General features: G+C 37.9%; 2 long non-coding RNA genes across 2 annotated transcripts; both read left to right on the top strand.

Moving 5' to 3' along the window:
- The first annotated feature begins 18,411 nt into the window (after positions 1 to 18,411).
- LOC308658657 lies at positions 18,412 to 23,262 on the top strand. The gene is made up of 3 exons (XR_014024219.1): positions 18,412 to 18,520; positions 21,761 to 21,838; positions 23,185 to 23,262. It is a non-coding gene; the product is annotated as an uncharacterized lncRNA (long non-coding RNA).
- Positions 23,263 to 23,917: 655 nt separating this feature from the next.
- Positions 23,918 to 25,778, top strand: LOC308658635. The gene is made up of 3 exons (XR_014024214.1): positions 23,918 to 24,295; positions 25,087 to 25,174; positions 25,742 to 25,778. It is a non-coding gene; the product is annotated as an uncharacterized lncRNA (long non-coding RNA).
- The last annotated feature ends 1,687 nt before the right edge of the window (positions 25,779 to 27,465 follow it).

The raw sequence follows: 27,465 nt of genomic DNA on the forward strand, positions 1-27,465 counted from the left end.
ACAAAAGAAGAAGAAGAAGAAGGAGGAGGAGGAGGAGGAGGAGAAGGAGGAGGAGACACAAAAGTCAACACCTGTTCATCATAAAAAAAAAAAAACTCTCAGCTGCTGAACATGGTGGTGCATACTTGTAATCCCAGCTACTTGGAAGCAGCTAGATCATACGTTCAAGGCCAGCCTGGGAAACTTAGTGAGACCCTGCTCAAATTTTTAAGAATAATAAGAAGGACTTAGTGGTAGAACACTTGCCTAGCATGCACAAGGCCTTGGGTTTGATTCCCAGTGCAAAAAAAAAAAAATAAGAAACAGAAAAAGAAAAGAATAAAAACAACAACTCAACCCTCTCAACAAGGAATAAATGGGAATTTCAATAACCTGATAAAGGACATCTATGATGACCTAATAGCTAACATCATGAAGATGTTGCCTCTAATTCTGAAGATAAGAAAAATAAGTTCACTCTTACCACTTCTATTTTGCATTATACTGGAGGTCTTGCCTGGTACAGTAAAGGAAAAAGAAAAGAGAACGAGAAATAAAAAGGCCGGCAGGGGTTGTGGCTCAGTGGTAGAGCACTTGCCTAGCATGTGTGAGGCACTGGGTTCGAATCTTAGCACCACATATAAATAAAATAAAGATCCATCAATAACTAAAAAAAATTACAAAAGCAGGTTTAAAACTCTTGGTGCTATAGCTCTTATTAAAAAAAAGAAAGAAAAAGGCATAAAGATTGGAAAGGAGAGATTATAATGTCTTCATTCAAAGATGAGAAGATCATCTACATAGAAATTTCTAAGGTTTATCATTTTTTTCTCCAAGGAACCAGCTATAGAAGATTCTAGAATTAATAAATGAGTATGGGAAGTTGGCTTGATATGAAGTCAATAAACAAAAATTAATCATTTTTCTACATATTAACTATGATCAATTGGAAATTAAAGTTAACATAATGCTATTCACAATATTATAAAATGCAAAATATTGAGGGATAAAATTTACAAAATTTGAAAAAAAGTGTTTACATTGAAAATTATAAAATATGCTGAGAGAAATTAAAGAACACCTAAAAATGTGTTAAAGTATGTTAATAGATTGGACTACTCCTTATTGTTAAAATGTCAAATGGATGCATAGATTCAATGCAATCTAGTCAAAATCATAAGGGGTTATTTTGTAAAAAAAGGACAAAATAATTTTAAAACTTCCAGGAAAATGGAGTTGGGATTATAGCTTAGTGGGAGAATGCTTGCCTAGCATGTGAATGGCCCTAGATTTGATCCTTAGCACTGCCAAACATTTTTTTCATATGCAAAGGAAAAGAACTGAGAAAAGCCAAAACATTTTTTTTAATTTATTATTTTTTTTAAATTTTGAGACAGGTTCTCGATAAATTGTATAAGGCCTCGCTAAATTGCTAAGGCTAGCCTTGAACTTGCCATCCTCCTGCCTCAACCTCCTGAGTTGCTGGGGTTACAGTCATGCACCACCACACCCAACCAAGCCAAAACATTTTTAAAAGAGAAGATCAGGATTGGGGCTGTAGCTCAGTGGTAGAGTGCCTGCCTAGCATGCATGAGGCACTGGGTTCAATCCTCCGCACCACATAAAAATAAACAAATAAAATAAAGGCATTCTGTCCAAATACAAAAAAAAAAATTAAAAAAAAAGAGAAGATCAAAAGTTCAGGACTTACACTATCTGATTTCAGAATATACTATAAAGATACAATAGCAAATCAATGTGATATCCGTGTAAGGATAAAGAATTAGGTCAGTGGAACATTACAGAAATTTAAGAAATAGATCCACGCATATACAGTTAATTGATTTTCAACATAGGTATCAAGATAGTATAATTGGGATAGGAACTTGTGGCAGAACAAAACTATCCACATCATAAGCCAGGGAGCAAAGGGAAAGAAGAGGCAGGGGTCCTACAACCACTTCTGATGGCATGCTCCCAAGGACAGTCTCTGACCAGGCCTCACCTCCTATAGGTTCTACTATCTCCCAATAGTACCACCCAGAGGATCAAATCTTTAACACAGAGGCCTTTGAAGGACATTCACCATCCAAACAACAGCAAGGTACCTGCAGAACTCACAGTACCTCCTTCCTTCTTAGGGAGAAGGGACAAAAGATAAGTCGCCAGCAGGAGTAGAGCATGTGAACCACACCTTTAGTATAGTTGACTTCTGAATATCACCATGTTTACTAAGCTCACAGTCAATTATTTTTGTAAATAAGAGAGCTTATGTTTTAGCTCTTAAATCCTTTTATTTCTAAATGCCATATTTCTTTTCTCATTTCATGGATGCAGTAATAGCATATATTAAGAGCTTATGAAGAGCCAGGTCCTGCCCTAAGCACTCTGTGTATTATATCATTTACTATTTACATCAATCCACTGAGGAAGGTGATATTACTATCCTTAATTTTTAAATGAGGAAACTGAGGTATGGAGACGTCAAGTGAGTGGAGAAGCACATGTTTGAACCCAGGTAATCTGAGTGCAGAGTTTATCCACCACTGGGACAAGTTCATTGACCATTTATCTGTGGTTTATGAATGAATCACCTCAGGCACAGATGGGCCCAGGTTGCCATCTGATGAAGCATCTGGCAAATCAATGGCAAAGAAAGACCTTGGAGTAGAGATACAGGGGTGCCCATTTACCTTGTGAGGAACTGGACTAAGTGGAGCTAGATAGTTATATCTGCGTTCCAAAGTTTCTTTTTTGCTTTCCAAATAGTGTTCATGAATTTTCCATGGACTTTCAAGAAGAATGTTCATTCAAATAATACAAAGGTAATTGTTAAAGCCATCCATGTAGGATGCTGGACATTTGAATTTCAAATGAAAATTAATTTATAGGAAGATGATGAGGCATTTTATTCCAAATCAAGTCTCAATCTTCCCTTCTTGCCTCATTGCTGCTCCAATTTAGTGTTGGAGAAGGCCAGTTCCTCTTTGTTATAGCAAATGCATTTTTAAAATCCATCCCTTGTTTGGAATGAACTTGATTTCATTTTATGTAGATGGCTTGATGCAGAAGGCAGTTATAGATAGCAGCCATCTTTGAGCAGGTTGCATGGGTTTAAAGTTGCATGGACTTTGATAAAATAGTGACCCTGCAAACTTAGTGCATGGAAACATAAGAATGCTTTGCTTTTCATTTTTGAATCTGACATTCAGCTTTATAGTATTAACACAGTTTAATTGACTCCAATTAAAACATTGGCCCTAGCTCCTGAATAAACAGAAAAGTAAAGATGCTTGTAATTAAGCATTGGTGTTTTCTTGAAGAACCTATAATTGCTATAATAGAAATATCAGTAATTTTCTCTGTATGGTGTGTGCATTTGTTGGAAGAGCATTGTAGTTTGTAACAATTGTTTGACCAAGGTTACTGTATAGTCCAAATATAATATATAAGGCTCTGAGGCATTTAGCATATGGAGAAAAATTTAAAAGGGACTAGTTTGCAAAGGTAACTACTTGGGAGGCCTTAATAATTGTTACTTTTTATGGGCTCTGCTAGGATTTCAATATGGGAGCCAACAGGACCTTGGGAGGATTCTTTTACAGTCTTCCTTTAAAAAGCCACTAGTTTTCCTGTACAGTGGCATTTGGGATATTTCCCGCCCCCATAGGTTTCCTTTCTCCACCTGCAATCTCATTCACTGTTACCTATTAAAATGGTCGTGTGTTCAGGAGCATTGTTGCCTGTTATAAACATGGGCTGGTGGTGTCTTCAGATTATGCTTGTAGGTAATGTTTGGCACTACCTCCAAGGTGGGAATAACATTTCTTTGCTGTGCCTTAGTCTCACCATCACTTAAGTGGGGAGTGTGTTGTGCCAGCAACTTTGCTCCCATCTGGCATTTCGAGATGTGCTGTGGGGTTGCAGATTGCATATTGCTTGAGTTCCTTGGGGCACAAGGTCCCATCAAAGTGAGCTTATGGCTTTTCAGGACTAGGGGGCGGGGCATCTGCAGTCACACCTTTTAGATCTTTGCCTTTAGTTTTCTCAGAATAGGACACCTTCCACATCAGTCTGGATCTTCTTCGAGGTCCTCTTCTGAGCTGGGAGAGGAGGCAGGGCTCTGTGGTGTCCTGGGGAATGTTCATTGTCTTACCATGCTACTTTGTGGGAATGGGGGGACGTCCCATTACTTATGGCCCTTTCCTGGGACCTGAGTGCATTTATGAGGTCCCTCGGGATATCTTTTTGTGGAAGGAGGATTACAGAACTATTTGTTTCTAGTGTTCCTTTGTCTGGTTTTTAAGGCTTTGTGCATAGATTCAAAACAATGGTTAGATATTGCCTCTGTAGGAAGAGCCTCTTTTTGGTCATTGATATTTACAATATAATGATCCTTTTGTCTCCTCCTCTGCAACTACTCTGTGACTAAATCTTACACATTCCCGCTTTGCAGTGATCAGGATGCCAGTGTGTTTTTTAGCCTTCTTCCTAGTCTCCATATGTCCATTTCCTTTCCATTTCTAATGGTCCTGAAAACAATCTAATACTTTTTTTCTTTTTTTTTTTTTAGAGAAAGAATTTTTAATATTTATTTTCTAGTTTTCGGCAGACACAATCTTTGTTTGTATGTGGTGCTGAGGATCAAACCCGGACCACACACATGCCAGGTGAGCGTGCTACCACTTGAGCCACATCCCCAGCCCTCTAATACTTTTTTTCAAGCATAGTTCATTTAGTCTCACTAATCTGCTTAAAAACCTTCACTACTTTCAGCTGAAAATGGTGACCTCAGTGTAAATCGATGCCCCCTCTACCTCCTACCCACCTTCCTACGTTCTTACTGCCTACCTACATACTATGCTCCAGACCAATCTTAAGCTTACTTTGGATTCTCTTGGAAGACTTGTTGAAACACAGATTGCCAGGCTTATGCTCAGAGTAGGTCTGGGATGGACCTGGAAACTTTCATTTCTAACAGGTTCCCAGGGATTCTGGAGAAACACTGCTGTAGCCAGATGAGTTACTTGTGCTTGAAGAGGCCTCAGAAATCTCCCTTGAATATTTTAAATGCTGCTGCTACTGTGTGTGTGTGTGTGTGTGTGTGTGTGTGTGTGTGTGTGTGAGAGAGAGAGAGAGAGAGAGAGAGAGAGAGATTGCATGTGTGCTGGGGACTGATCCTGGGTGGGGACTGATCCTGGGGCCTTGTGTAGAGGACAAGCCCTCTGCAGTGAACCACACCCCTGGCCCAGTGCTTCTTCCTTTATTTTGGGTAATCTCCTTGATTCATTGTACCCATCAAAATCCCACACATCCATTAGAGTATTTCCCACTGACACTGTTTTAAGCATATGATTGCCAGTCCCACCAAATGACTCAACACACTTCCCATTGACCAGCCAGAGTTCTGTTATTTCATCAGAGCCTCCATGTTCTGGAGTTGTTTATATTCCATCTTATTCCTCCCTTCTCTTCAAGGAAAAAAGGCATATAGAACTCCTTCAGTGCTTGGTGATAGAAATTCTATTTCTATTTGATTCTGTTCTGCATTTCACCATTCTGGCAAGTGGTTTGAGATTCTCAGAGGGCAAGGATTATATCTTATTCATATTGGAATATTTGGCAGCACCTGAGTAATTCCTTGCCCACAGTAGGCCCATAATAAATATTTGTTGAATGAACAGTAAGCTTAAATACTCAAGATGTTACAGGCCTCAGATATAAAGAGAAAGCCCCATATAGCCTTCTTGCTTGTATTGCTGTAATTCTCTTATAAACTGTGGGCCTGTAGAAGAACATGAATTATTTTTAATGAAATTGTGTGTGGCATAGTTTAAACCTCTTTATTATTCTTCAACACTTAGCCTTGAATAGTCTCCATCAGCTAGCAAGATGTGAGGAGGGGCTGGACATGGCACATCCCCAGGTTATTGCTTTTCCAGAGATGAGCATTTTGAAGCCGACAGTGAAAGCCGTCTTTTATTTTATCTCAGTATAATTAAGACAAGTGTGTTCACACGTGTGCACATACACACACTCTTCAGAAGTCTCTTAGGGCCAGTGATAGTGGCTGTGTAATTAATTGCCCATCAGAAAGACTCAGAAGCAGGGACCAGCAAGGGAGAAAAGTTCTCTTTTTTTCAAGGATTTATTTTTGTACTTGATTGAAAATACGTATAAGGCGTGGGGGTGCAACTAGTGGTAGAGGGCTTGCCAGCATGTGAGGTACTTGGGGTTCAATCCCCAGCACTGCAAAAACAAAACAAAACAAAAACAAAAAACAAAAAAATTCTAAGAGTAGCACATGCTCAATGAAAATAATGAAAACGGTACAGAAGTGCATAGAGTCAAAGTTGAAGTACCCCTGAGGAAGTTTATTTATATAATTTAGTGATATGTAGGCATGTTTTGACATTTGAATATCCCCAAAGTAGAGTAAATGGCATTTACAATATAGCTAACAATCAGCCACAGTGCTATTACTCAGAAAAATGAATGTATGCTTTTTATGGCGACCTGAAAATTCTTAGCGCTCCTGTATATACCTGAACTTCCCCAGTCTGCTTCAGTTTCACGTGTGAGCATTTTCCAAGCCCAAGCCAGCCCTCTCTTAAGTCATGACTTCAATTAAACTGTAAGGGAGTAAAAGCTGAGGGATGAGGCTAGGAGTGTAGGTCGGTAATAGAGTGTGTACTTAGCCTGCACAATGCTCTGCATTTTATCACAGCACTTCCCCCAATCCCAGCCACAAAAAAAATTGTTAAGGAGTGAGATCTGTTTCCTCCCTCTTTCTTAATCAGATACACTGTAGCTTACTGTATACTACCACACTCAGATACTGCTGCAGGAAGACAGTGATGAGCAAAAGAGACCTAATACTTGCCTTTGGGAGGTTCAAGTCAGTACACCAGAGTCATTGCAATCTCTGAAACCAGTCTGCCTGAGTTCAAATCCCAGATCAGGCACTCACTAAGCTCTGTGACCTCCGAGAAGTTACTTATGTCTCTGGGCCTGTGTTTTTCTAGTGAAATGGGAATGATGAAAGTACCTATCTCAAAGGATATTATAGGGATTAAAATAAATAATGTATGTAAAGCGATTAGAGCAGAGCCTGATGTTTGGTAAGTGTTCAATATATGTTAGTCATTATTTATAACAAGGAAACAGACACTAAACAAATAATAAAAAATACATACAAAGTTATAAATTAAATAAGATCTGTAAAGAAGAAAGGATGCTATGAGAGTGTAACTAGGGGTTCTAATTTAGACTGAGAGGTCAAGGAATCCTGATTTGCAGCTGGAAGGGTACCCATGTGTCAGGGAGGGGTGAGGAGAGAGAGTATGTGAGCTGACCTGAAACTGGAGTCTCAAGGAGGGGTCACATTAAACAGGGCCTGGGGGCATCTGCGTCCACTTCATTCATTTTAGACCAGAGGAAACTAAGGCCCAGAAAGTTTGCTTTATCCAGGTCACCAGGCAGGTGCAAAGCTGAGGCAAGACAGGTTCCTTTGTACCTTTTATCCTGGCTCAGAAGTTCTTCACCCTTAATCTATCATCACTTTCAGTTCCTATCAGATGCAGTACATGTCCTTAGACTCTGCCTGATAATAGGGTGGTAGAGTCTCACACAAAAGAGGGCAGAGTGTATATATTATATACTTCCCATCAACACATGCCTGCACATGTGTACTTCCCTCTGTCCTCCCTTCCTTCTTTCCTTCTTTGGGAGTAGTAGAGCTTAGAGATGCATGTTGGATGGTAGTAGATTGCTTAATAGGGAATAATTAAGGCTATTGTTTCTAGATTTAAATAATCTGACCAATGTGCTTCTTCATTCATGTGTCTGTCCATCCATCTCTCTGTCCACCTGGCCTTCTGTCCATCATCCATATATACATACATCCATACATCCACCTATCCCTCCATCCATCCATCCATCCATCCATCCATCCATCCATCCATCCATCCATCTGTTTGTAAATCCATCTACCCACCTTCCCACTTGGTTCATCACTTATTCATACCATCCACAAGTATTTATTGAAAGGCATCATTGAATCAAGCATTTGCACTAGGTATATTTGTTTGATGGTCAACCAAACCAACCCAACTTCTGCCCTCATGCTGTTTGTGGTCTATCAGTGATAAATTAGCATGACTGCACTTGATATGTGCTGTCACCATATTAAGGGGTTCAAAAAATATGCAAGATGGATCTAACACCCAAAAGGAATGCTTGTTCTTTTGATTCTTCAGGATGTTTCTTTACTGGCTTATTTATTTTTAATTTCCAAGATGGAGACAGTGATATTCCCACATCTCATTTCTCTCCTAAATCTGATTTTCACAGATGCTCAGTGAAGGATAGGGAGCTATTGCAGCTGCACATTGCATACAAAGAGGAATGGGATTTCATGAACCATTTTTTATTTCCCTTCTGGTCTCTTGAGTCTGGTTGATTTTGTCTAGAGCCTTGATAACCTCCTAGACAAAATATTTAAATCTTCTGCTACTCTAGGGACTTTGAGGAAGGAATATTTTGGCTGAAATCCTTAATATTTTGGAATATCGTTAATGGAGGGGTTAAACAGCAGATGTTATTCGAAACAATCTCTATCCCAAGGGAATGTGTCAATATCCTTGTATTTGGAAATGTCATGCATACTCATCAGTTTCTCCAGCCTCCCAATTCTGTATTTCATTCCCCTTCGAGGAAAACCTCTACTTTCTTCCTTTTGCCTCTGTTTTCCTTGACATATATTTTTGTCTGGGTTTTCAGAAAAGGATTAAAAAATAGTTACTGTAAATGAGTGAAAGAGGTTGGAATTGTTATTATTTTCTCTTCCAGGGACACTTGACTTTTCATAGAGATCAAAACTTTAATGCAAAGGAATGACTCTAATTGTTGAATTTCAGATGCAGGCAGGACTGATTCAGGGATAGTAGGATTTTCCAGATATTTTGAAATTATAATGTAGAGGAATATGTATAACAATGGGTACATGGGTGAGGCTGTAGTGGGGCACATTTTCCAGATGGACTAAAGGCCATCCTTCTACCTGTGATTCTATTCTTGATAAATGTATTAGAGTTTTTGTTGTTGAAGTTTATTAATGCACACCATGTGCTGATATCATCTCTTTAATAATCATGAGAAGGAGGTAATGTTATCTTCATTTTACACATTAGACAGCTGAAGAGGACAGCAGCCATGTTCAAGGTCACACAGCTGAGATTTAGATTTGATTCCGAAGTCTGGTTTGTGGGTCTGGATCACCTGCTTGGGTGAAGCATAGTCTCCATAATCCCCATGGCCTCACCTCCTGACTTTTAAGCTATTACAAGTTAAACACACTAATATGTCAGGTCGGTTCCACTTTGAAATAGCATAGTAGTCATCATGTGGATGACCTAAGCTCCATATAAAACAATCGCAATAATAGAGCAAGTAAAGTTATCTGCCTGAAGACTTATTATTATTTTTTAATATATATTTTTAGTTGTAGTTGGACACAATACATTTATTTTATTTATTTATTGTTATGTGGTGCTGAGGATCGAACCCAGTGCATCACATGTGCTAGGTGAGTGTTCTATGGCAGAGCCACAACCCCAGCCCCCTGAAGACTCATATATTAGGTTGCAGAAATCTTTTTAATGTCTGTGAGGAGTTGTTGCTGGGTTCTGAATTCTTGCTATTTTCATATTCTTCCCATTTGTTTTTAACCTCCAGCCCTGCCATGGATTATTCTGTGGCCTCTGAATTCAGAAAGGCTATTAACCACCTGGATAATTGAACCTTTATAACTTTTAAGATAACCATGTAGAGGCAGTGGATAACTACAATAAAGGGCTTGTATTTCTAGTTCTTAGAGCTGTGCTCTAACATAAACCCAGCTTTCCACTTCCTTAGTTTCACAACCTGAAGAAATCAAAGCTAAACATTACCAGAAGACATTATGTACTATTTAAGCATGTTCTAGAATGGAAACAAGCCTCCTTTCTCATGTCCTGTGGGGGTAAGGGGATCTATTTCTAATTTTGCCCTGCCTCTATAGGAGTTTTTTAAAAAAAAAAACAGGGATAATTTTTTACCCCTAGTGATTCTGCACCATAGGAGTTTGATTGTATCTGAGGAGGCTCTATCTTTCAGGGAGAAGGTTTTTATTTCCTGTTGCAGTTTTAAAGTTGCCCTTGTTAAGGGTGATGCTCTTTCCCTAGTCAGCTTGAATATTGAAAGGCGGGAGGCCTGTTGGTCTATGTTATGTTGGCCTTGGGGCATTAGAATTACAGAGCAGCTTTATTTAGGATTTCTAGACAAGCCATATGCACTCAATTATCCCATTTTCAATGACTTGGCCCTTTGTATCACAACTCTCTCAATCCCCACCCCAGTTCTTCCACTTGCTGTTATTGCCAACATCCAGAAAGACCCCGGAAGTGCTATTGTTAGGGAAAGTTCAAATTTACATCTCTGGTCCTTTGCAGCATAACCCTCTGTCCTCAATGTAGAACCCTCCTGCTTTGTGCATCATCTTTGCCTTAACTGAGTTTGTCCCAAGAAAATGGTTGCAAAGTTAATTTACACCAGAGTCACAGATTAATAAAGTTTTGTGGAAAGAACACAGGCTTTAAAGTCAGGGAGATCTAAATCCAGATCCTGGTCTACTTTTTTGAACTTGGAAAAAGTTACTGAATATCCCAATCCTCAGTCAATGAAAATGGATTGAGGTGACAAAGAATCAAATTAGTGTGTCTGTATGGAAATTGGGCAGAATAGTAGTTAATTCATTGCCATGGGATGGTTTATGACTCAGAGATGTTTAATACCTTTAAAACCTGATTTCCCCCTACCTTGACTTTTCCCAGAGGTTTGTACTCAACATTTATGATCATCCAATAGTGTTACATGATGTGTATATTTGAATTTCACCTGTGCAAATGCCCTAAAAGGGAACAGATTTCTGCTGTTATAATAGACCACAGGGCAGATATCCGTGGTTGTGTGTGGGTTGCATTATAGCTGCATTTTTCTACTTCTGAAGATTTTCTTGACTCTCTTTCATGTTGGATCAGGAATTGGATTTTTGTTTATTGGCCAAGGGTCTCTCTGTGTTTCCCTGGATGCCCACAAAGTTACATGTTCATTCTACCTCAGCCTCCTGAGCAGCTGGGATTACAGCTGTATGCCACATCAGGATGTGGACTTCTTATATCATGTATGATATGTGCTCCCTCCTGTCTCCTCCCTGGAGGTACCTCAGGAGACCACCTTTCTCAGGAGTCCAGCTCTGTGTCCATACCTCCTGACTGGACATCTCTTCCCTTTTATTCCTACGAATCTGAACATTTTCTGAAGGTTTTGTGGTCACATTTGTATTCCAGTAGGTGAAACAGAGGAGGATCTGTGCTGCCATTTGAACTTAGGTTCATGTGGCCAAAAGCTTTAGGACAAAGGTCACTTGGGAATTGATGTCAACTGGATATTCTTGCACATAGTTAGGACTTGGATATAGTTCCCTAGGAAAATGTTAATCCCCAGATTGTTCATGCCAGTGTGCAAGCTGCTTACAGAAAGTCAGCAATTAGTTCACATCTTTGCACAGAGATGTGTTAGGTTCATTCTGGGTGTTCTCCTATAATCACTGTCACACATGGTACAGGGAATTGTGAGGCAGGAAAATAATTAGTGTGAACATGGTAAGGAGCTCTCATGAGAATGTGGAAGTTGTGTCAGGCCCAGGATGAAGGAACGAATAGAAAGAACACTGGGACTTCCTGTATGATAATAATTCACATATGAAATATTCTAGATTGAGCACTAAGAATAAATGTTAGACAGCTTTGCATTACTGTAACAAACATCAGAGACAAGGGAACTTATAAGGAGGAAAGGTTTATTTTGGCTCATAGTTTTAGTCTTTGTCATTTGGTTCTATTGCTTTGGGCCTGTGGCAGTACAGTGTACCATGGTGGGAACATGTGGCAGAGGGAACTGCTCACTGCACGTTGACTGGGAAAGCAGAGCTTGGCTAGGGCTGGAGTCTCAATAACTCTTCAAGGGATGCCCCAGTGACCCAACTTACTTCCACTAGGCCCCACCTCCCCAAAATGCCACAGGCTGTGACCAATCTTTTACACATGGGCCTTTGGGAAACATTTCACATCTGAATTATAACATCCACATCTGGTCCTCCTAGAGTGCTTGCCTAGCATGGGAGAGAGTCCCTGAGCTCCATCCCCAGCAAAATAAAAATAAATAAGTGAAAAAGAAACATTGTATACTCCAACCCTGACAGGGGCCCTTCCATTTCTTATGCTTTTTCTGTCTTTTAGAATAGTTTGTTCTGTCTTTTTCCTGAAAAGAAGGGTCAGCACACTCTTACCTTCCAAGGAGCCCTCGTGGAGTTCAGGCATGGAAGCAACTGCCCAGAGCAGACCTAAAGCCGAGATGAAGGAATAGGGACAAGAGGATTGGAGGCAAAGATGGGGCACAAGGGCTAGAAGACAGAGTCTGTTTCCCTTCTATTCTAGATGTAGGACCCTCCAAGTCCATATAATCTTTTATCATCAGGAAGCATTAATGTAAAAGTGTATGTGCATGTGGCCCTGAGCAGAACCCTTTGATCAGCCCTCCCTTGCTCCTTATTTAGGATGATGAAAGATCTGAAGCCTTAACTTTTTAGGTTCCAATTGACTGCAGAATTTCCTGATTGAGGCTGGAGCCTGGGGCTACCTCAAGGTAATAATAACATATTTGTCATCTCTGGAAGGTATATTTTTCTAAAATTTCTGCATAAGTAGACTCCCATTGTTATGTTCATGGCTCTTTCCATGACATTGTCTTCTTCTCAAAAGGATCAGAAACTGAAATTTTGTTGACAGGAAAATCTGTTTCATAGGAAGAAAGGACATAGATGGAACCTAACATTTAAGTTTGTAATTTTGTGGAAACCTGATGAAAGGGAGGATTCTTTGAGACTCACTTTTCATTGGCTGCAAGTCTCAGGTATACCTGGATTCATACCAGTTGGTGCACACTTCAGTGTCTCCAATTCCTAAGTCCTCTGTTCTCTTTTATGAGTGTCTGGAACGGGAGTGTCCTAGATGTACTTACACCCAGAACACTCTTCTCTTTACAGTGATTTGTAGTCTCCTAACCTACCCCTCCACACTGGGGACTGAACATAGGGCTATGTGCATGCTAGGCAAGCACTTAACCATTGAGTCACATCCCTAGCCCCTGTGCATTTTTCTTGCTGGAAATTGGTACATCTTCTGCCTCCCTTGCTGACAGGCTTCCAAAAATTGTATCTGAGTTAGAAATCAGAATTTCTATTTGGGAGCACATTTTCATTTCATAGTCTCAGTGAACAGGGGATTGACTTGCTATTGTCCATGCATCACATGGCAGCTAATGTCTTGTATTAAGGAAAGAGAATATCCCATCAAGGGCCCACTCTTTAATCTTCTTTGTAGAGCAAAAAAGATTAAAGATTATTAAGCACAAGTGGTCACAAGACCATTTAGCATTCACACCAATGCTTATCTGTCATTTAATTCTAAGCCAAGTATAATATGTTTTTGCTGCCTGGTAGAATTCCAAAAACAAGTTATATTTGAACAGAGTTGAGTAGCAACTGAAAAGGAATTTTAAGAGAGAAGTCTTTTCTCTATCCATGAATGCATGTTCCTTCTATGGTTCTATTAAAATAGCACCACTTTACTGAATTAACAAAAGTTGTTCTCCTTCCTGTTGTCAAAGGTCATTCTGAATCTTATCTAGCCTCTGAAACTAAAGTGGAAAGGATATCTTTGATATTGGTGTCTATAGATTTACTGTAATATTTGGACATGAAAATGAACATTTTTATTCCCTTCAGTTTCTGGTTTGTTTTTTCCTTGTGTTTATCTTTTGGGTCCAGGAATCCTAAAACATTGAAGATGGTCAGGCACTGTGGCACACATCTGAATCTCAGGAGGTTGAGACAATAAGATCACAAGTTTAAGATCAGCCTCAGCAAATTAGAGAGATCCTGTCTCAAAATAAAATATAAACTGGGATGGGGATGTAGCTCAGTGGTAAAGTGCCCTGGGGTTCAATCCCCAGTACTACAGAAAAAGAAAAAAAAATATGAAGATGAGTCAGATGTCATCTTGTCTTAGGAAGTACATGGTCTATTGGGAATATGGTGAGATAATGTAAGTGTTTTGCCTGGCTGTTTGGTTTTGTTGTTCTATCTTCCTTTTATGCTTTTTTTAAAAAATATTTTTTAGTTGTAGACAGACACAATACCTTTATTTTCTTTATTTATTTTTATGTGGTGCTGAGGATTGAACCCAGTGTCTCACATGTGCCAGGCAAGTGCAGTACCACTGAGCCACAACCCAAGCCCAATTTTATTATTCTTTTTTTACTTTTATTTGTTTTCCCTTTTATTCTTTTCTTAATTTTTTTTACAGATAGCTTTAATCCTATTTTTTAAGGATTTTTCAGATTCTCTCAGAGTTCATAATAGGTTTCTGTCCTTCATTCACTCTCACACTGAGTTTAAAATCAATAATTTATTTTCCAAATGTCAATCATATTCTTTCACATGATTTTTAGGTTCAGGAACCCTAAAACATATGTTGATAAGCCAGATGAAGGTGTGTCCTGAAGAAGCACATGGTTTATTGGAAATGCAGGAATATGGGGAGGTAATGCAAGTACACGAATGGCAACAGTAGAAGATGGAATGTGGTAGGTGGTAAAAAAGAAATGCTGAGCAACAAAATGAAGGTATTGGGGTTTAAAACAAGCATCACATCTAATGATGGGCTGATTGAGGAAGGCTTCAATGAAGGAGGTGACATTAAAGTTGAGCCATTGAGAACTGGCAGGATTATGTATTCTTTTCTCTTTAAATCTTGATCTTTAACCCTTTTCTTACATTTCCCTGACTTTTCCCAGACTAAAACTCTCCACCTGCTGTGGATACCCTTGTTTGTCTCTGTCTATGGTGGAAGGTGACCACTTATTTGGTTTATTCTTTGTGTTGATGGCAGCACTCAATGAAGTCGCTGAGTACTTCAAGGGCCTGGCTGCTTGGTGACCAGTCAGGTACTTCCTAGCCAGCAGCTCCAGTGTCACAGGGTCCAAATAATCTCACTTCACTGGGATACTATGAGGCTATTTGGAAGAACTTGTGGGAAGCACATTCGTTTCCTGAGATCAACGCTGCTTTTTTCCTGAAAATGTCATTTTGGGACTAGGGAGGCATTGGTTGTAGTCACATGGCAGGTGCCCCTCTGCAGGGTCAGGAAAAAACTTCATTCACTCATATCTTATTGCCTTCCCTTCCTTTCTTGTCATTGAGGCCAGTGCCTTGGGACCAGGTTCCATCCCCTTTTGGATGCCCCAAGCCTAGCATAAAGCCTGGCACAAAGCTGTGAATTAGTGAATTAGAAAATGAATGAATGAATGAGTGAGTGAGTGAACTAACAGATGGGATGAATCCTCCAGGGAAAGAAAAACCTCCACAGACTTTCAGAAATGGAAACAGACTCTTTCTTCACAGATAAAGAGGAACTATTATTGTTCATTAGGTAATTTGAAAATGTGTCTTATGGTTTCATTATTTAGAATGATATGATTTAGGCATGACCTAATCTTTCTTTCAAGGATTTGCATTAAAGGAGTCAGAACCTCTAGACCCCAACATTTTAGTTGCATTACCCATTGTTTCTTTAAGAGAAAATGAGAAAGACCTTCTTTTGAATTCCTTTTTTTTTTCTGGTGCTGGCTGACATAATCCAGTGTCTCGCACTTGCCAGGTAGAGCTTTTTCACAGAGCAACACTACTAGCACCTGTCATTCCATTTTTATTGGAATGACTTTTTTAATGAAAAAAAAGAGCAGAACTCCAAACCACCCAACATCATATTGATATCTTACAAAGAAAAACCACCATTTCTTTAAATGAAGCTCCTTGCAAGACCTTCTGTAACAAAAAGAGGAGCAGGAGAAAGATCTTGCAATTATGTTCACACATAAGGTAAACTGGGAAAGAGACTAACCATCCCTCTATCCCATGCTACCCCCTCCCATCTTCCAGCAGTCCCAAAGGACAAAAGGCAATTCAGATTGCAGAATATTATTTCTGTTGCCGTAGCACCAAACTATTAAAAACAAAACTGCCCCTCAAGGCAAAACATTTCATTTATTTTCCTTTGAATGACTAACTTTTTTATTAAGATGAACTAAGTGGCTACATCTAGATGGTACACAGGCAAGAAAAATATATTTATTGTAGCCTTTTGGAATGCCTGCTTTATGCTCTCTGGAATTATCTTTGGATTTTAAATGAAGAAGAGCTGATTTTCCTGGAAGTCAGTATCACTTAGCTCTGCCATGTGTCCTGTCCTCTGTGACCTTGATTGTTTTGCCCACTGGATCTTTGGGGACTGGATCAAGTTGTTGAAACATTTAGCAGGTTTATCCATCTTCAAGGAAGACTGCATTTCTGCCTCCACTCTGACTACACTTTTAAGTGTTTAGTATGAAATCATTTAGTTTTTGCCTTCTTTCATATTTGAGACTACAGTATTAATGCATCTGTTCAGGGGGCTTGCAGTGAATAGGTAACAAATTGAGAGTCCCCATTTGCTTTCTTCTGACCCAGCCCCATAGGCATCACACCCTGGGAAAAGAATTTGTTCCAGCAAGGAGATCTTATTGCTGTCTGCTCCTCTTGGGACAGAGAAGTGATGTCTAATTCTTCTCTGATTGAGGCGCCATTTGCTCTGAACTGATAGAACTTGAAAGGAAAAAAAAAGGTGTTAATGATTAAAATGACGACAATTAAAAACCTGCACCAAATTTAGCAGCAAAATGGAGAAAATCATGCATGGAGGAGAGATGAAAAAAATATAATAAAAAGTCCCCTGTAGAATTTGGACAACAAATTTGGGGGGGGGTGATATCTTTCATTTGAATGCATCACATATATTATATCTGGTGTGTTATCTATTACCTACCAAGAATCCAGAATGCTTGCCTGGTAAAGATGATTAATTCTGTTTTTCAGATGAGGAAACTGAAGCTCAGTGTAGCTTTATGACTTTCCCAAGGATACACACTTAATATTGACAATGGTCATAGCCACTGGCACCTACATAGGGGTCTGTCTACAGTTTAGCATATGTATATCCTTGCAATAAGCAGAGGGTCCTGTTTATATAGCTTACAAAGTGAGTTGAGACCTTCCACCTGTAGTGTGTAATATTGTGATCATTATATTTTATGTAATGCATAATTTCTGAATTTAGGGTTCTATATTATAGTTTCTTTTTAAAGATGAAAACTTATGTTTTAAAGTACTGTCATCAGGTGTTTTCCCAAAAGATCTAAAATTGGCATACTATATAAAGCAACATAGCCACATCAATGTTTATAGCAGCACAATTCACAATATCCAAATTATGGAATTTACCCAGTTGAGCCCATCAATAGATGAATGGATTAAGAAATTACGGTGTGTATATATACATACATATATATGTATATATACACAATGAAGTTCTATTCAGCCATTAAAAAGAATGATATCATGGTGTTCACTGGTAAATGGATGGAAGTGGAGAATATCGAGCCAAGTGAAATAAGCCAAATTCAGAAACTTAAAGGTGGAATGTTTTATCTCATATGCGGAAGCTAGAGTAAAATAAAGGAAAGGGGAAGGGAAGGATAAGATTATATAAGGAACAAGTCAAATGCATTAATTAATAGAAAATCTAAAGGAAGTCTAGTGTAGTAGAGGCAGGTGGGGAAGGAACAGAAGGGAAAAGGGTGAAGGAAGGGGGATCATGAACTGAAATTGACTTCATGCATGAATGAGTTTTTTGGGATGAACCCAACTACTATTACAACCATAAAGCTCTATTAAAAAAATCCAAGTTGTATGCCACTTACAAGCCTATATTTATAAATTTGAGAGAGTACAATAAAGAAAACTATTTAAGAAATAGATTCTGATTTCTTTATCAAAAAGGGTTTTAAATAATGAATTAAATATACAATTTGTTTAGGCTGTATTTTTTATACTACATATGTTGATATGTAGTAATTCTTGAACCAGGTTAAAATAATAAATTATTTAAATACTGTAAAATTTTTCATCTGAATATATCTAGTTTTTTGTTAGAAAACTTCAAATAAAAAAATTCTTGGTCACAATAAAAATAAGTAAAGTATTGTTATCAGAGGTCTCACCTATTCAAAGACTATCCAAATCCAGATTCTGCCATACATTTTAACCTAGCATAAAAATATTTAGGGTCTTAGTATGTTCTTATGAACTGTTGAAATAAGATGAAATCTCATGTATATATTTATATATTTTTTTTCTTTTTTTAATTTTTCCTATTTTACATTCTGAATTTCTTCCCCATATTCAGAATGGCCAATGGAAAGAGAGAAGGTGAAGAAAGCTGCTGATCACTGTCGTCAGATCTTAAATTATGTAAATCAGGCTGTCAAGGAGGCAGAAAACAAACAGGTAAAAAGGAAAAGCAAGAAGATAAGGATGGCATTGAAAGAATATTAAATTCATATTACCTAGGATCTGTGAAATAATTGAAATTATCATTACATGATTGATGGGCAAGGACATTTGTTAGCTTTACATCTATACATGTAGTATGTGAGTCCAGATTTTTTTTAAGTACTAGAGATTGAACCCAGGAGTGTTTTACCACTGAGCTACATCCCAAGCATTTTTTTATTTTTTATTTTGAGACACATTCTTGCCAAGATCCTTTGCCAAGGATCTTCCAGTGTTGCTGAGGCTGGCCTCAAACTTGTAATTTTTCTTTCTCAGCCTCCTGAGTCACTGGGATTATAGGCATGTGCCATCACTCCCAGAAGTTCAGATCAACTTGTTATATCAGAGTTGTATTTGACTCTTTTGAACATCTCTTGCTGTTTGTTTATTCATTTATCTATTCTGTGGAACATACACTGTAGGCTGGGAGCAAGTCTAGAGGGATTAAGAAATTGAGCACAATAGCTCTCCACATTGAACTTTTATCTAGTAGAATTAAAAGGCATTTGACAGATTATAGTACAAGCATTTTGAGTCAGTATTGGTAACTGTATGAAGGAGAATTTAAGGATACTATCAGTAAGTATCTCACTAGGAGGCCTAACCTTGTTTTGAGATGTTAGAATGACTTTCAGAAAAAGTTCCCTAGAGGAATTGAAGTTTGAATCAAGTTTGGAAGGATGAGTAGAAATGAGTCAAAACAACATGGAAAGGGACAACCTACAGGTATAGAGAGCAAGCAGTATGTGTGACATACAAAGCAAGTCCAGTCTGTTTGAGTAACAACTGTTAGATCAATGTGGATCGTGCCTATAAAGTAGTGAGAGTACTATAAAATGAGGTAAGGTAGGCCAGAGGCAAACAACAGAGGGTTCTTTCAACCATTTTAAAGTGTTTGATTTTTATTCCAAGAACAATAGGAATTTATTATAGACATGAAGACCTTGGAGGTGTATAGATTTTTACTGGGAGGTTTCATTCATACTCCTATGTGGAGGGTGGGTTGAAAGAGGTAGGTTTTAAGTGAGAGATACAAGTTAGGGGTCTGACCATAGTCCAGAATAACTGATGGTGGCTCTGAGAGAGACAGGAATTGGAGGAATATTTAGGAGATGAAATTGGCAGGATTTGGTGATTGATTCAGAGAAAGATTTGAGGAGAGGCTATGTCAAGAATAAACACAGGTTTCTGGCTTGCATATGTGGATGGTCAGGAGGAGTGGAGATAGATCTGAGGAGGTGGAGAGATGCAGTAATTAGTTACCTATGTGGGTCCAACTTTAAGAGGACTATACTGAAGATAAATTTTCAGATTGTGAATATACAGAGGCTAATTGAACCCATGGAAATGAGTGTAATATCTTAGGAGCTAAGTATGGTGACAGCTTTGTTGGTGAGGCTGTAGAACAACAGTGTAGGTACTTTCTAATGTATTGTTTGGAGGGTAAAAAGATAAAACCTAAGGGAAATTTGGCAATATTTATCTAAATTAAATGCACATACCCTTTGACCCATTTCAAGAGAAATGAAGGTGTATGCCTACAAACAGACTTACCAGAATGTTTATGGCAGCTTTATTCATAACAACTAAGAATTCATCAGATGGAGAGTGGATAAACCAACTGTGGTGCAGTCATAAAATAGAATACTGCCAGGGGATAAAAAGGAGTGAATCTCACATTATGCTGATTGGAAAGAAACCAGACACAAAGGAATACTTATATATAAATAACTATTTATATAAACTTCTAAGAGGCCAAATTAATCTATAGTAGGAAAAGTATCAGAAAAATGGGAATGTGGAGGTTAACTGGGAAGAAGTAGAAGGAAACTTTCTGGGGTGATGGTAATATTTCATATCTTGATAGGAGTTTGAATTGCATGGGTATATGCATTTATCAAATATTATGTAAAGATACACTTAAAATATGTGCACTTCACCTTATTAAATTTTACTTAAAGAACTCTACACAGATATTGAACTTCTGTTTATGAAATGCATGCTGTAGTATTTAGGAGAGGTGTATACTTAGATCTATGATTTCGAGATGCATCCAAAAGACAAAATGGATTGATTTGATAGATACAGGAAGAATTGATGGATAAATATGTAATAAAACAAAACAAATGTTAATTGTGGAATGTAGGTAGTGGGTATGCAGGTATTCATGACACAATTTCAAACTTTTCTGTGTATTTGAAAATTTCATAATGTTGAAGAAAAATGCACATAACCTTTGATTCAGTGTTTTTATCTGGAAATTTATCCTGAAGATATATATGCACAAGTGTACAAAGGCATATATTTAAGGTCTTTCTATTACAGTATTATTTGTTATTAGAGAAGACTGGTAGTCATCAAAATGACTATTAGTAAGAGGTGGTTAAATTATAGTTCATTCAGTTAAATATTATACATAGTCTTTGAAAAAACATGAGACTTCTCTCTCTATATGTGCTAATATGGAACAATCTCCAAAATATATTTCCTATCACCTACCCCTTCTAATACACACCACACACATGAAATACATATATTAATCTGCCAATTGAATGAAGAATACCAGAAAAATAGATGTGTGAATATATTATACTACCACATCTTAAAAGCGTGTGTATACACACATAACACACATGGTTGTATATACATGTATTCTCTTTGAATAGGATTTTTCTTAATGGCCATCCAAGAAATAGATATTAGTGCTTTCTTTAGAGACAATTGGGAATAGAGAGAGGGCAAAAGAACAGGGTTGTTTGCCATACTAACCTTCAGAAATTTGTACTATCCATATGATTTACATATTCAGAAGTATAAGGTAGTTAAAAGGCCAATGAGTTTGAAAAGAAGATTGAGAAGGGACAGGCAAGGAGGAGGAAGGAAAACTACTCCTGAATATTTTTCTGCAAAATGCCTTTCGTATTTAAGAAATTTTATGCAGGTTATTTGAACGTAAACTTTATTCCACTTTCAAGACAGAGTGTTAATAATAGTTGAATGTAAATGGTATGTGTTATGTTAATAGAGTATAATAATGCTAAAGCCAAAGAGGTGTTTTAAGAAAGAATGGTTGTTAGTTATGTCTAGTGTTGCAGTGAGCTCAGTTCAACACAGATTAATTATGTCCACTTGGTGTGGAAACAGAGAGGTCATTGATGACCAAAGCAGTAACCTTGGCTCCATCCTGATTTTCAGCGCTTAGAAGATTATCAGCGTCGCCTTGATACCTCCAATCTGAAGTTATCAGAGTACCCAAATGTTGAAGAGCTCAGGGTGAGAGATGGTCTAATCATAATTTTAAAAATAAAATAGAATGTACTAAAGACCTGGCAGGTAATTAACATCTTAGTGGGAATATTCATCACTTGAAGGAGTTCTATATCATAGATTATCTTTATTTATGATTTTATTCTGCCTTTTATATGTCTTATCTGTGTAAGAATTATTTTTGTCTTTAGACCATTTTGTGAAAAACTATAAGTTTACATGACAGGAATTGTCAGGAGACTAAGGAACACTAATTATTAGTAATATTACTGTATTCTTTCTCTCTTTTTTTTTAAACTATTTATTTATTTATTTATAATGGTGCTGGGCACATGCTAGGCAATCACTCTACCATTGAGCTACATCCCTGGCCCATTTTATTATGTTCTATAGCTTGTTTACTACAAGAACTTTCCAGATCATTGAGTAAAGCAGAATAACTTAATTATTTTTCTGTGAAGCTCTTGAAAAACATAAAAACTTGAAACCATTGCAGGAATAATAGTGTTTTCTAATTGCACCACTTGTATGTGGACTTTTATACTAATAAACTTTTTAGGCGCGATGAGTCTTTTTTATTTCATTTCATTAAGTAGTTTTTTTGGCAGATTCGTTTGGTGACTATTTAAAATAGATTTCTGTGTCACATGTAACAGTTTATCAAGAAGCATGCTAATGTACTTATTCCATTGATTTCCAAAAAGATTTTCCAAGAGCTGCTAATGCTAAAAAATGATTCTCTTTACTAAAAAGCTACTGATTTTAGAGTAAGCATGAATAATAGTACTTGGACTTTTCATGGTGAATGTTGTGCCTTAAAGCTTTATTTGCAATTAGAACCTTTGAACTCAGAAGCCTCTTATAGATAAGCATGTACATCACCCTCATCCAGTTATTGAAGTTAAGAGATGGATTGGGAATGAGTTGGTTTACTGTTTGTTATCATAAGCTATTATCTCTTTGGAGTGAGAGTTGAAAGATAATACTCTTGAATGTTTTTCTCCAAGATGCCTTTCCTATTTAAGAGATTTTATGTAGATTAATTTTTTAAAAGTTTTTTAAAATTATACTTTAAATTGTTTTGCACAGTGGGGACACACACACACACACACAGAGGGTGCGGGGCAGGGAGAGAGAGAGAGAGAGAGAGAGAGAGAGAGAGAGAGAGAGAGAGAGATGCAGGTTACTTTAATGTAAACTATTCCATTTTCAAGACAGAGAGCATAATAATAGTTGAATGTAAATGGTATTCATTATATTAAGAATGTTTTAAAAAGAAACTAAATTATACAGAATACCTTCTCATTGAGTGCTTGGAAATAATTTGCGTGTAACTCTCTTTACTTTGGCAGAATTTGGATTTAACAAAAAGGAAGATGATTCATGAAGGACCATTGGTTTGAAAGGTGAATAGACACAAAAGTATTGGTGAGTCTGATATTATCTGTCAGTTTTGAGAAGAGTGGAAAAAGGAAAAGAATAAGAATTTCATTTTACCAAAGGGAAGAAAAAAGAACCATTTACAATTTTCCCTTAAGAGAGTTAGCAATGCTATTTAGAGGACTTCTATTTGTGTTATTTGTTATATATGTGTGTGTGTGTGTGTGTGTGTGTGTGTGTGAAATATTCATTTAGGAATGCAGCAGAAAACTTTTTCATGATTCAGTCCCATTTCCATCATTATTGTATTCTAATGAATCTTTATAATCAGCTTTTTTTTTAGACCATTACCTGTCAAATTATATGTGGTGAGAGAATATTGTTCTTTAGTTCTTATTGGTTACAGACTCACTTTGGTAAAACACAATAAAAATTAAAAAAAAAAAGAAAGAAAGAAATCATAGGGCTGGGGATATTGTTCAGTGACAGAATGCTTACCTAGCATGAGTAAGGCCCTTGGTTGATCCCCACCACAGAGAGAAAGGAAGGAAGAGAGGGAGGGAGGAAGGAATACCAATGTCAATTTTCAAATTTATTAGCTTTATCAGAAATAAAATTTCTCAACCAGGTACAGAGGTGCGCACTTGTAATCCCAGTGGCTTTAGGAGGCTGAGGCAGGAGGATTGCAAGTTCAAAGCCGGTCTTAGCAACTTAGTGAGGCACTTAGCAACTCAGCAAGACCCTGCCTCTAATAAAATATTTAAAAAGGGCTAGGGATGTGCCTCAGTGGTTAAGCACCCCTGGGTTCAATCCCCAGTATGGAGAAAAAAAAATTTCTCTGTGACATTCTTTTAAAGTTTATTAAACATATCTCAGTTTCTGTACTTATTACCTTTTCTACATCTTTATTTCTAGATCTGTACACATTGCTGCTGGAGGACATTCTTGTTTTGTTACAAAAACAGGATGATAGGCTGGTGTTAAGGTGTCATAGTAAGATTCTGGCATCTACAGCTGATAGCAAACACACATTTAGTCCTGTCATTAAGTTGAATACAGTGTTGGTTCGACAAGTGGCAACGGGTGAGTATGTCCACCAAAGGATAGTAACCTCCAGATTAATTATGAAGTTGCATCAGTAGTCACTGTTGTTTAAATAGCACAATTGGCTATTCTTAGGCAAATGAAATGCATTTTATTTACTGTTTAGAAAGGAAATTTAAAGTTTATACCCCCAAAGTACTTGGGATGCCTAGATTCTCTGAATGATTTCTGCATTTAGAAATTTTTTTGCAGTTATTTTGGTCTTTATTCTGTGTTCAAATCATTGATAAATGCCAATGAAGATAGTGCATTGAGAGGTAATCCCAATGAGAAGACGTTCATTAGAGTGGTATGTTTTTTGATAACTGAAGAGGTGTGTGTAGTTTGGGTTTATTAAAGCCAGTTTAGGTTGACAAGTTGTATTTTAACTGTATTACAATATCCTTTTCAAAACTTGTTAGTTATATGAAGGCAAAGTAAATTTATGATATCTTTTTTCTCAATACTCACTGAATGTTATTGACAACTTAGCAAAGGGGCAGTTCAAAATAAATGCAAAAGAATAATAGCATTCAGTTTAGTAATTTAGATTTTGACATCTTTTTCTAACTACTGTGGAATTTAGTGTTAATTTTTATAATCTTTGTTCTATTGAAGTGTAACATATGTAGTAAAACATCCAGTAAGTTGCTCATAATTAAAATGTACAGCTTGATGAATTTTTGCAATGTGAGCATATTCAACCTTTATCTAAATTAAGACCCTAGAAATATCCCTTATGAACTCTCTAGATCATATTAGTAAATAAGTTTTGTCTTGTTCTTTTCCAGACAACAAAGCCTTATTTGTCATCTCCATGTCAGACAACGGAGCCCAAATTTATGAATTGGTGGCACAGACAGTCTCTGAAAAGACTGTGTATGTATTAGATTTAGCTTCTTTGTTCTAATTAACATTTTTTATTATCCCAAGGATAATATTCCATGAACTTGGTTTTATAATAGACTTTATAAACCAAAACCTATATTGAAACTAAGCACTTCTTCTATATTCTTTTTTTTTTAATGTGGTACTGGGGATTGAACCCAGGGCCTTTTGAATGCAAGGCAAACACTTTACCAACTTAGCTATATCCCCAGCTCTCCTCTATATTCTCTTAGAAACATTCCTCTAAGAACTTGTTCCTTTTAACATTGATGTCTTTTGATTCTGTTCTATTACAAGTAAATTTTTCTAAAGAAAAATTTCTCAGAAGTATCAAGTGAATTGTTTTACTGGGTAATATGCCCATGTTAGAATTTTCTTTCAGGGGTGATTTTGGAATCTTAACTTAATAGTGTGTTGCCAGAATAATAGTCTCTGGCAGAGTGGGGAGTTTTTGGTTCGGTTAGTTTGGTTTCTGTTTCACTTTTATTTTTGCTTTCTGAGTGTATTTCTTTTTTCCTTTGCTTCTTGTATTTTGGATTTCTTTCAAACTTCGTGAAGCTGGCAGGACCTAATCTGTCGAATGGCTGCTTCAGTGAAAGAGCAATCAACAAAGCCAATTCCATTACAGTCACCAGCTTGCGAGTAAGTGTTCCTTGGTGTTGTAATAAGACTTATTTTGTAGTTTTGGTCAGAAAAGAGATGGGTAATTCTTATATTTGTTTGCAGTGATGTTTAGGTACCTCATGAAGCTGAAAGATTATTGTTGTTGTTTTCTTCCTACAGAGGAGACAATGATGAAGAAGAATCACCAAAATTAAAAGTAGAACAGCATGGCATTTCAGTCACTGGTCTACAAAGTCCAGGTAAACTTATCTCTTAGGATAAGAATGGGGCCTGGGGATGTAGCTAGCTAAGTGGTAGAATGCTTGTCTAGCATGCATGAGGCTCTGGGTTCAGTCCTCAGCACCATCAAACACAAAAACTGATAAGAATGAACAAATGTAGCCTATTACCTATTGAAATTACCTAAAGAAAGTTTGAAACTTTTGGTTTACACAGGTGCTGGCATCAGCTATACAATTTAACAAACTCAACTTGTAAACTTTCTGTGTGCCAGTATAACATTGCTTTACGTGTTGTGTATTTTACTTGATGCTTTGTTGTCGCGACCCCCTTGCCCGCAAGGAAGACGCAACACCGGGTATCTTCTTACAGCTGTTTATTCAAGCTCTCGAGAGTTCTTCTTCTCTCCCAGAAGCCCCTCCCAGCCTTAATAAAGTATCCAAACACCCAATGCGAAGCTGCCACGTGGAGCTTTCTCGTAGGGTGTCAAAGAACCATGTGCCAACTCTCCCAAAGAAGGAGTTGTTTATCACAGACCACCACAAGGCCAGCGCCATCTTGTAATGGCGACCACAGTCCGCAGAAGCGGCTCGCCACAGTTCCCCCTTTCGTTTACTAAAAACAAAACAGGCAAGAGTAGAGGTGAATCGCCATTACTCATACGAAGCCTTCAACCAGGAACCTCATCAGACCCAAGCAGGTCAGGACGTTCCCACATGACCGTTATTGGCTGAATATGAAAACAGACACCACAAAGCTGTTAAGGCCCTGTGAGCTGGCCTCCTTGACGTGCATACAAATCAGGGCTGGATCCAAGCCCTGGGGGCCGGGGGGAATCCACTGCCAGCAGTTTTTTCCTTCTGTTTATAGCACGTCAAAGGGAATCAAGTAGCCCCTGTCTTAGGTCGTTCACTGCCCTTACATTGCTTACCCGTCTTTGGGGAGGCCCCATTCCCCTGTCTTAGGTTGCAGTGCAAGCGTGAAAGTTGCCCGTCTCTGGGTACTACAAGATCAGCTCGTTGTTGCCAAGGCGTTTAATGGTATCTACTCAGCCAGTCATGATTAGGTCTCTGAGGCTTAACTGTGGCTGTATAGAAATACAACGACAAACAAGTTGGCAACACCCTAAAAGAAAGGCACGGGTCATAGAGCGATAGAAAAGTACTAGCGTGGAAACCCATCTGTGTGCAATGGCAGTAAAGCCGGCAGAGTGCAAGGGCTTTCCAACACTAGGAGAATAACAAGGAAGGACATGTCGTTCCCAGTGCAATGTCCGTAAAACTTGGGGTGCAACGACCATGTCAAAGGTTTACTGTTTAATTTGTGCAAGCCAAACTTGAGGTGAGTTGCCAGTTTCCAAAGCTGCAAGTGCTTGTATAATCATAGCTTTATCGCGAGCATTGCGGGCCTTAAGGCGGCAGAGAAACCACAAGCAGAGA

Source organism: Spermophilus citellus (assembly GCF_964194105.1).
Source record: "Spermophilus citellus genome assembly, chromosome: 10".
NCBI classification, from domain to species: Eukaryota; Metazoa; Chordata; class Mammalia; order Rodentia; family Sciuridae; genus Spermophilus; species Spermophilus citellus.